The sequence below is a fragment of the Schistocerca piceifrons genome, chromosome 2 (assembly GCF_021461385.2).
Source record: "Schistocerca piceifrons isolate TAMUIC-IGC-003096 chromosome 2, iqSchPice1.1, whole genome shotgun sequence".
In the NCBI taxonomy this organism is placed as follows: domain Eukaryota; kingdom Metazoa; phylum Arthropoda; class Insecta; order Orthoptera; family Acrididae; genus Schistocerca; species Schistocerca piceifrons.
The window spans coordinates 417,323,505-417,335,650 of NC_060139.1; positions in this window are offsets into that span (position 1 = coordinate 417,323,505).

A 12,146-nucleotide genomic window follows, 5' to 3' on the forward strand; every position below is an offset into this window, starting at 1 on the left:
CCCCATTGTGCACATCTTGTGAATAGCTTCCTTCAGGACATGAACCCTATCGAGCATGTCTGGGATAGATTGAAAAGGGCTGTTCATGGACGACGCGACCCACCAACCACTCTGCGGGATCTACACCGAATCGCCGTTGAGGAGTGGGACAATCTGGACCAACAGTGCCTTGATGAACTTGTGGATGGTATGCCACGACGAATACAGTTATGCAACCATACAAGAGGACGTGCTACTAGGTATTACAGGTACCAATGTGTGCAGAAATCTGGACCACTACCTCTGAAGGTCTCGCTGTATGGTGGTACAATACGCAACGTGTGGTTTCCATGAGCAGTAAAGAGGTGGAAATGATGGTTATGTTGATCTCTATTCCAATTTTCTGTACCGGTTCCGGAACTCTCGGAACCGAGGTGATACAAAACTTTTTTTGGTTTTTGTATAATTATATACATAGGTAAGCAATGGCTCAGTTGAGACCGAGATGCCGTTTATTAATGTTGCAGGTGCTAATTTTCTTAAGTAAAATTAAGAATGTTTAAACGGTTACGCATTTATTGCAAGCTGTATTATACAAGCGACGCCTGTTTACCTACCATTACGTGGCATGTTTGTCACAAGACTGCTGCTGCTATCATTGTCTAGTTTTGTTTTTCATCGAGGTACGGTGCAAAACGGACACAGCTGATTCGCTCCTCAAACAACACAAATGACGAATTTTATTATATCCACAGATCCGTTTCATAAAACACAGCCGACACCCAACTTACACGAATACGAATGTTTCCTTTTCAACGAATGCAGTGTTACAAGATTTCGGCTGCAAGAAGCAGTGTGCGTTCCACTATAACTATTAAATATTCTTTGCTGTTGGTAAATATTTACCACCAAAAAGCGTTATTCCTCGATCTTTTTAAAATTAGCAGGACTGAAAAATAGTCTTTGTAGAATATGAATTAGGTGTTATTTTGCTTAGGTGAAAATGAACTTGCATATCTTGCGCTGCTAATACTGCATTGTCTCTGCTTGCTCCTATTACACTCTCTGGTCGGTAGCTCTATCGATTGATAGCTTGGACTGCCAATACGACGTTGATAGATTTCATAATGATGAATATTAGCTAGAAATATTAATTATCAAATTGTATTTCAAATATTTTATAGAGATAGTGTTGTACAGCTTTACTGAATGTTAAGAACTGAATTGTGTAATACACAGTTGTGAGGTTATATTGCATTAGAGACGATCGATTATGATCAGGCCATCACTGGGCCCAAAAACCATCTCACCTGACGCATAGCTGAAATGGTTTTTGTACCTGACGATGGTGTGATCCTTTACCTTAATCAAGCGTCTGTAATAAAATAAACTGAGCTGTCAAAAGTCATGGGACAGCGATATGCAAGTAAACAAATTGCGGTCGTGTCGCGTGGACGACATATAAAAGGGCGGTGCATTGGAAGAGCTGTCATTTGTACTCAGGTGATTCACGTGAAAAGGTTTCCGACGTGATTATGACCCCAAGACAGGAATTAACAGACTTTGAACTCTGAATGGTAGTTGGAGCTCGATGCAGAGGACAGTCCATTTTGAAAATCGTTAGGGAAGTCAGTTTTCCGAAGTCCTCAGTGTCAAAAGTGTACCGAGAATATCTAATTTCACGCATTAAATTTCACCTCGGGCAACACACTTAACGAGAGAGGGCAGACGGTTTGCGCGCTGTTTTCAGTGCTAACAGACAAGCATCACTGTGTGAAATACCCACAGAAATTAATGTGGTCTGCAGTGCTTCTGAGCTCGTGGTTACAATGGCAGGGCCACAGACGACAGAATAGCCTTGGACTGGTCAGATGAGTCCCGATTTCAGTAGGTAAGAGGTGATGGTACAGGCCCCACGAAGCCATGGACCAAAGTAGTTGACAAGGCACTGCGCAAGCTCGTGGTGGTTCCATAAAAGTGTGAACTTTGTTTCCATGGAATGGCATAAGTCCTCTGGTCGAACTGAACCGATCATTGAATGGAAACGGTTATGTTCTGCTACTTGGAAACTATTTTCAGCTATTCATTGATTTCACGCTCCCAAAAAAGAACTGATTTTTATGGTTTCCAATGCGTCATGTCACTGGGACACTCTGGATAATTCGAATGAATAACTGGGCCACGAAGATCGCCCGACTTGAATCCCGTAACCGAGGCGTGTGATGTAAACGATAATGGCAATCTTATTGAACAAGTAATCACATACACATGTACGGAAACTAACATTAATTTCTTGCGAGTTATCCGCTTGGTTTAAGTACATATTGAAAAATCTATATAAATGTTTTGTAAAATGACAAGTGTGTTCAATAGCCATCACCTCTCAATTTACCATTTCTACGTTGTTATGTATTTCAATCCTTTTATATGGAGGTATGACCCGGTCTTTGACCGAAACGACGGGCTAACGACTTGAGGTAACTGATATGCAGCTGTACAGGAGAATGCTAAGTGGGCCATGCACAGATAACATTTCAAACGACCAAATTTTTGAGCAAATAAAGAAAGAAAGAGAAATCCCAAATACAGTTAAAAACTTCAGTATTTCGGTCATCTAAAGAAGAACTGAAACTGATACAAACTGCTGCAGAAAATTCGTCAACGAAGTATATTTGGTAAAGGACGAAAGGAAGGACATGAACATTTTTGCCCGGAAATTCAAGGACATGGTCTTCACACATGACCAAGGAACTTCTTCGAACAAGTTATAGTGATACAGCTACGATGATCATCAACATCAGAGTCGAATACGCACTAAAAGAGGAAGATGACATCGGAAGTCAGCGTATAATCCGAAGTGACCTCAGATATTTTGGTGTACTACAGTGCCTCAGGCTGGTTACCTTTCTTTTCTACACTAAACCTTCTTCCAACTTCCAGAATTTTCAAGTAAAGGAAATGAATGCGTATTTTCTGCTGATTATACTTTAGCTGATTTGTAATATGCTGCAGTTAATAGAAATGTTTCTTATGTGTTTCAACGAATTAAAAATTGTATCTCTGATTTATGATTACCAGCACTTAATATGAATTGAGCTTCACATTAACTTCACTATTACAGCGTTGTTAGGTTCGCGGAATAAACGCTTAGTTGATACTTTCACTTTTACTTTCACCAAACACACCCCATCTCGTAATTGTAGAGCGAGAATAGGTTTCCATTGTTACAAGCCCTTTGACCGCGCTACGGTTTCTACGTTGTAGCGCAAGACACGTCGCAGCAGCCAATATTGCCTTTGTTTCACGTGTCATCTGTTGCCTTAGTGGACATATCGAGTGGTTATAATTAAATTTTCCGTATTTATCCGTTATAACACGGAAACTAATTACTATACGAGTACCAAACGTGGCAGCATTAATGTACAGAGTATGGTGCGCATGATTTCCACGCGGCACAGCAACACCGTCTAGTTCCACCTACGGCCAAGAGGTGCGTAATCAGTCATCGTGATTCATAGTCTCACACACCTGATCACTCGCAGTGCACTTGTTGACGTTTAACATGAGCCTGGACAAAAAGAGCAGGGCATTATTGGTGAAGCTCTATTATCAAAACAACAGAAATGCTGCAGCTGAACTTCGAGGATATTGCCGGATGAAAGGATTACGGAAGGTTTCTCCACCTGCTGGGCGGAGCATGATGAAGAAGTTCGACTGGAGAACTGGGCGACGCTCCGGTTGTACCACAGGTGGTTCATGAAATCGCCGTTGCTATGGCAGACAACGCTGCGCGTAATTCCCGATCGTCAGGCAGTGTGCTTGTTGTGTCATGACAGTTGAACATCCAGTGATCCACAGTACGGAACTTGCAAATTCTCTAATGGTGTCCGTACAAGATCCATACCGTACAGCAGCTTGCACTACAGGATGCACGACGACGTGTTGACTTCGCTCTCCACTTTCTCGCACGGACTGAAGATGACGAGGGCTTTCCTGGACCATCCTAAGGACAGACGAAGCTCAGTTTTCTCTGACGGGTGAAGTGAACACACAGAATTTCAGAGTGTGGGGCTCTTCACCGCCAATCAGTGTGCATGAAGTTCGTCTGTATCGTGAACGTGTCACCGTATGGTGTGGCTTCACGGGTAAGTTCATCATTGGCCCATTCTTTTTTGAACAGGTTGGCGCTCAATGATCAAAGACGTGCAGTGTGACTGGCCAGCGTTACTACTATATGCTACGCTAGCATCTGATACCCGCCCTATAGGAGACAGACGCATTGAACTTACAGTTTTCACCGAGCGAGGTGGCGTAGTGGTTAGCACACTGGACTCGCATTCGGGAGGACGACGGTTCAATCCCGTCTCCGGCCATCCTGATTTAGGTTTTCCGTGATTTCCCTAAATCGTTTCAGGCGAATGCCGAGATGGTTCCTTTGAAAGGGCACGGCCGATTTCCTTCCCAATCCTTCCCTAACCCGAGCTTGCGCTCCGTCTCTAATGACCTCGTTGTCGACGGGACGTTAAACACTAACCACCACCACCTCAACAGTTTTCATGCAAGATGGGGCCCCACCGCACATCGCTCGTGAAGTTCACCTGCTTCTCCGAAGCACATTTGGAAACGATCGAATTATCAGCCCTGTGATTTCTGGTTGTGGGCCTACCTGGATGGCAGGGCTTACTATGGGATCATTCACACATGTGCTGATCTGAAATGCAACATATCAAGAGAGGTAGCCAGCATACCTACGGACATGTTTCGTTCTCCTGTGCAGAATGCAACCCTGCGCTTTCAGATTCTTCTGGACATTGATGGGCGCCTAATCGAGCCCCTTTTGTAGCAGTTATGGTACCGGTATGTAATGATATGCTGTATCGTTGTAGCACATTAAAAGTATTTCAGTTGAAATGATTCTGCATTACTCATTTTCCCCACGTCCTTGACATTAGTGCTACCAAGTTTGGTCCTGGAACGGTAGTTACTTTCCGTGTTATAACGTGTTAAATAGGGAAAATTTAATTATAACCACCTAGTATCTCCACACACTTTTTTGCCGTTTAATTTAAACATGGATAGCACCTCAGCATCTCAGCGTGCTGATATGTTACTCCTTAATAACAAACGAGAACCTTTTCGTTTAATAAACTCTCTATGATGACTCATAAAAAACTGTTAGTACACAAATTATGCAAATGAACAGGTACTAGAACTGTGACATCATACAGAAATTGCTTCATATATTGCTCTCATTCTGTTGTTTTTAATTTATTTTATTTCTGAAATTTTCGTGGCCAAGTTATTTCATTTTATAAATTAAAAGCAAGCGAGCTTTGTAAATTTGGCGCTAAATACACTACAGCACACTCCATCTACTTTTGATTACTGTTCAAGTACATCGTTGTTCATCATAAACTCTTTTTTATATTTAGCTTGTTGCCGTGTGTTGCCACAAATTTAACCAGTTCGGTAATCAGTGATATGTGCAAACCGAAGCATTAAAATCCACTCACAGTTAACGTGCAGCTCACTCAATTAATTGCATCAGTTCACGCCTCGTGTCACTCAGATTCCACTTTTCCGGTGCTATTTATGCGACCAGCCTGTGCAACATCAGCGATTCGCGTGCTCACCAATGTTCACCTGGGACGGAATAATGCACAACTACGATAATCAGTCCGCCAGATTCGAACTTTGAAATCATAAATATAGAAAAAGTGATGTTAATTGTAGGGCGTAATTACGAAGAAATAAAGCCTGAAAGTTTAACTACAAGCTGTTAGTGTTGCGATGACCGATGTTCAATTTTTTTTTTTTTTATTTTTTTTTGTCAGTGCATCACTACCCAAAATCCTTCATCTACAGTTATAGCGGATAGCTACAAGTGAACAAATTAAACAACACCTTGTTAGGTGCATTTATATACGTTTATATCTTCATACTCATTGCTCTCTAACAAATTTATACATCCGAATCAGTGGACGCAGAGGACATTAGGTTCGGCTTTACAGACATGGTTGCAGCAATTACCGTAGCTAAAGATGAATTCCAGATCTATTAAATCCAATAAGGAATGTTTCATCAACTGTTTAAAAAAATCTGTTTGTGCCATTTACGACACTTTGCTAATGCCTACCGAAGTTTTCCATTTTTCTGGGTAATACGAGTATATACTTGGAAGTGACAGAACGGTAGATGCAGAGAACTAGCATATATTTTAAACTGTTTTCCGTGATGCAGTTTATGTTTAACTAATATCGAGGTGTCTATGGATCTACTGAATTTGGATGTTACTTGTTTATATCGTTAGCACACTTCTAAGTGCTGAGTTGTACTTTAAAGTAATTTATGTAAGAGAACAATAAGAGCAGACCCAGTACTACTCCTTGAAAGCCTCCACATACTGTATTCCTCCATTTTGCGGTAGTTTCGTTCCTATGATACATTCTGTGAATGTGACTGTGTGAAATCTGTTACGGAGGTAGGATACCATCCCTGTGTCATTGATGCCATAACATTTTAATTTGTCATTTAAAATTTAGTCGTCTAAAAAATGATATACGAGCATTCCACTAGGTTAAATTTTTTTCATGTTAGCTACGACGAGACTCATTTGTGAGGTCCTGTATAGCTTTCTCTGGAGACAAAGCCAAACTGACACAATGTTAATTACAAAACACTTCCCAAAACTATTGAAAATACTGATATCTTTATATCTACAGGTGATATAGGGTAGCTTAGAGGAGCCATATTTGTTTCGTTGCTCCAAACGTGTATTGGCTAGTTTCGCGTGGCATTCAGGGCAGCCAAACGCATGTGTAACGTCGTATTTCATGTATGTTTTATCGGTAGACGTCACTAGAGCTCCTGACGTAGCAACACAGTCTTTGACTATTAATCCAGCGGTTTCAAGTTCAGTTCTAAGCAATGCTGAAATTTCGAAAAAATTCATCAGTTACGCTGGCTGTAGGTCCCCCGCGTAAGGAGTCAGCCTCATACTGCCAAAGGTTTTGTCAAAAGAAAAAGAAGATTCAGTTAAGGATACAGGGCATCATCTAGCAATTGGGCGTGTGAACTTCCCCCTAAAGAGGCGGAAGAATCAGCAATGATTAACAGTTTGGAAACTACTGTAGTAAAGAACACATGATGTGTATACAGAGAATATGTCGTTCCCTAAAGCTAAATCGCGATAAACATTTCCATCACAAATACCGGGAGTTAACATATGGAAAATCCGTGTAGGAAATGCCCAGGCAGACATTATGATGGTTACGCAGTTTGGTCTTGCTTCTACGAATTAGAGCGTGGACTCTCAGAAATTTTAATGTCTTATTGTAACTGAAGAATCTGAAGAGAGAGACTGGCAGGCTGATCCTCGACAGGAAATAATAGACTGATGTGGTGAAAAGAGATTTATAGTCAGATGGGTGCGGGGTAATACAACACCATCCATGAGCGATTTAATTCTGTTCGCATGTTATTTATGGAAAGAAAGGTCACAGGTACCGTAAAAAGTAAATTTCGTAATCTAACACGGATATGCATACCTTTGTAAATGTACTGTATCAATATTATGTATACTGTCATTAGAATGAACAGAGAATTCATCCATAAGTAATATTATGTAATGAACTGTGTTTAGACGAACAAAACCTCCAGGGTTAAGTTAGCAAAGTGCATCCAGAATATATAATGGTAAGTATTGTTCCATACAAAATCTTTATTTATTTGCTATGAGCTTTCATGATGGCCCCCTTTTTTCTTTTGCTTTATTGGCAGGAGCTCCGCGGCTACGTTTATTACAGTATTACCAAATTTATTAGCGGAGCAGATAGGAACAGACCGGATGATCCACTTTGCAATACTCAACAATTAACAGAAAATTCCTAGTTAGAAGGAAACAGAGGTCTATTTTGAAATGTGAAAGCAACGACAGGGTGACAAACTCATGCACGCGCTGAAATGGTAATCTGCTGCAAGCCATGGATCACGACAGGCGACTTGCTTGTTTACCGCGAGGCCCTGGATACGACCTTGTCCCACCACAGAGAGAAGTGTTGTGTTTGTTCGGATGGCACAGCTGACGAACGAGGAAGTGGATCTGCGGAGTTGTCCTGCAAGCCGCACTTACGTAATTTCCTTGTCATTTTGCAACTGTTTATCCGAAATTCTGGTCATCTCGAAATCCTGTGTGGTTTCTTTAAGAACCAAGTGGGAATTTTAATCTATCTTACGATACTTCCCTGTCTGGTGCTGCAAAGTACAACACGACGTTCCGGGCTAAGGCATTAGCTTGAAGCATATCACTGATGGTGCTGCTTCTTGTTCTGGTGAAATTTGACTTGTTTGACTGCGGTACAGCATAATTACGAGGTCCCAAACTTCAGTAGAAGAAAAAGCTTCTCGGTTTATTGAAGGCGCCAGTTTTGGGTGTGGACCATTCGAAGTTTGATATTCTGAACGAAAGCAACAAACAACGTGAGGGAGCACAGTATTGCATATTAAGATAATCCACTAAACTACCGAGTACAATAATAGCATACACCAAAGAGTAAATTGACCGTCTGCTCTTAATTATACAATGGCAGTATTTCTCTACGGACGCGCCGTGTCTGACTCGCCATGCTTGAGGCCATTTTGCACCCTCTCCACGTTGTAAATTAATAAGATTGACGATAGCATACCATGTATGATATACCCTGATACAATGAAGCTTGCATAGCAACAATAATTTTATTTACTGTTTATAGTCAACCAGAATGTTCCTTCCAATTATTGTGGCCCAGATAGACACGAAGCTCACGCCTACCACAGTAGTACAAGTTTATATGCCAACTAGCTCTGCATATGACGAAGAGATTGATGAATTGTATGATGAGATGAAAGAAATTATTCAGATAGTGAAGGGAGACGAAAATTTAATAGTCATGGGTGACTGAAATTCGATAGTAGGAAAAGGAAGAGAAGGAAACGTACTAGGTGAATATGGAATGGGGGGAAGAAATGAAAGAGGAAGCCGCCTGATAGAATTTTGCACAGAGCACTACTTAATCATAACTAACACTTGGTTCAAGAATAATGAAAGAAGGTTGTTTACATGGAAGAGGCCTGGAGATACTGGAAGGTTTCAGATCGATTATATAATGGTAAGACCGAGATTTAGGAACCAGGTTTTAAATTGTAAAACATTACCAGGGGCAGGTGTGGACTCTGACCACAATCTATTGGTTATGAACTGTAGATTGAAACTGAAGAAACTTAAAAAAAAAAGGTGGGAACTTAAGGAAAACGGGACCTGGATAAACTGACAGGACCAGAGGTTGTAGAGAGTTTCAGGGAGAGCATAAGGGAACGATTGACATGAATACATCAGAAGAAGAATGGGTAGCTTTGCGGGATGAAATAGTGAAGGCAGCAGAGCATCAAGTAGGTAACAAGACGAGGGCTAGTAGAAATCCTTGGGTAACAGAAGATATATTGAATTTAACTGTTGAAAGGATAAAATATAAAAATGCAGTAAAAGAAGAAGGCAAAAAGGCATAGAAACGTTTCAAAAATGAGATCGATAGGAAGTGCAAAATCGCTAAGCAGGGATGGCTAGAGGTTAAATGTAAGGATGTAGATGCATATTTCACTAGGCGTAAGACAGATAATGCCTACAAGAAAATTAAAGAGACATTTGGAGAAAAGAGGACCACTTGTATGAATATCAACAGCTCAGATGGAAACATGGTTCTAAGCAAAGAAGGGAAAGGAGAAAGGTGGAAGGTGTATATGGAGGGCCTATACAAGGGCGATGTACTTGAGGACAATATCAGGGAAATGGACAAGAATGTAAATGAAGATGAAATGACAGATATGATACTGCCTGAAGAGTTCGTCAGAGCGCTGAAAGACCTAAGTCGTAACAAAGCCCCGGGAGTAGACAAGACAACATTCCATTAGAACTACTGACAGCCTTGGGAGAGCCAGCCCTGACCAAACTCTACCATCTGGTGAGCAAGATGTGTGAGACAGGCGAAATACCCTCAGACTTCAAGAAGAATGTAAGAATTCCAATCCCAAAAAAGCAGATGTGAAAATTACAGAAGTATCAATATAATAAGTCACGGCTGCAAAATAATAATGCGAATTCTTTACAGACGAATGGAAAAACTGGTAGATGCCGACCTCGGGGAATGTCAGTTTGGATTTCGTAGAAATGTTGGGACACGTGAGGCAATACTGACCCTTCGATCTATCTTAGAAGATAGATAAGGAAAGGCAAACCTACGTTTCTAGCATTTGTAGACTTAGAGAAGGCTATGTAAAGTATATAAGAATAAAACAATGTTGACTGAAATACTTTCTTTCAAATTCTGAAGTTGGTAGGGGTCAATTACAGGGAGCGAAATTCTATCGTACAGGAACCAGATGGCAGTTGTAAGAGTTGAGGGGCATGAAAGGGAAGCAGTGGTTGTGAAGGGAGTGACACGGGGCTGTAACCCATCCCCGATGTTATTCAATCTGTATATTGAGCAGTAAAGGTAACGAAGGAAAAATTCGGAGTAGGTATTAAAATCCATGGAGAAGAAATAAAAACTTTTAGGTTCACCGATGACATTATAATTCAGTCAGAGACAGCAAAGGACTTGGAAGAGCAGCTGAACGGAATGGACAGTGTTTTGAAAGGAGGATATAAGATCAACATCAACAAAAGCAAAAAGAGCATAATGGAATGTAGTCGAATTAAGTAGGGTGATGCTGAGGGAATTAGACTAGGAAATGAGACACTTAAAGTAGTAAATGAGTTTTGCTATTTAGGGAGCAAGTAACTGATGATGGTCGAATTAGGGAGGATATAAAATGCAGACTGGCAATGGCAAGGAAAGCATTTCCGATAAAGAGAAATTTGTTAACATCGAGTATGGATTTAAGTGTCAGAAAGTCGTTTCTGAAAGTAGTTGTATGGAGTGTAGCCATGTATGGAAATGAAACATGGACGAAAAATAGTTTTGACAAGAAGAGAATAGAAGCTTTCGAAATGTGATGCTACAGAAGAATGCTGAAGATTAGATGGGTAGATCACATAACTAATGATGAGGTATTGAATAGAATTGGGGAGAAGACGAGTTTGTGGCACAACTTGACTAGAAGAAGGGATCGGTTGGTAGGACATGTTCTGAGGCATCAAGGGATCATCAATTTAGTAATGGAGGACAGCGTGGAGGGTAAAAATCGTAGAGGGAGACCAAGAGATGAATACACTAAGCAGATTCAGAAGAATGTAGGTTACATTAGGTACTGAGAAATGAAGAAGCTTGCACAGGGTAGAGTAGCATGGAGAGCTCCATCAAACCAGTCGCTGGACTGAAGACCACAAGAACAACAAAAACAACAACAACAATAAATATTTAACATTTGAATATGAAACTGTATTTGGTTTTAGGGAAAACACTTTTATTTAACGCAAAATTACAAAAGCGCTGTATGTAAAAAGTGATTCATACGCTTTTTGTTCTGGAATTATGGAACATAAAACTATAATTAGTTAAGACAACGATTGTCCCTGTTTTAACTCTGATTTTTCAAAAGAAAGAAACAAACATTTATAATCAAATTTCTGGCGTGGAACAATTATTTAGAAACACTTGTAAAACAGCGCGCCAGAACACAGTTTGTGGTTTTCAGTTAATACAAACGAGACTTTGGTTCTTTGCATAAAAGCCAGTTGTTTTGTATATTCAGTTTCTTTGTTCGGGCATTTTTTGCTGTATTCGAATGGTTCAAATGGCTCTGAGCACTATGGGACTTAATTTCGGAGGTCATCAGTCCCCTAGAACTTATAACTACATAAACCTAACTAACGTAAGGACATCACACACATCCATGCCCGAGGCAGGATTCGAACCTGTGACCGTAGCGATTGCGCGGCTCCAGACAGTAGCGCCTAGAACCGCTCGGCCACTGCGGCCAGCTTTTTGATGTATTACTAAGAAGTTTTTATGAATGTTATGTCATGTTATGTTGAATAATATTTGTTTCAATTTGACGTCACTTTTGTTTTCATCTGCGTCAATAGTTGCCCAGGTAATGAAAAAATAAATTTCAAATACGAACCAACGAATTGTCTCCGTTCCTATCAGTATCAAGCCTGGAACCCCTGGACAATACATCCTCTTTTAGCA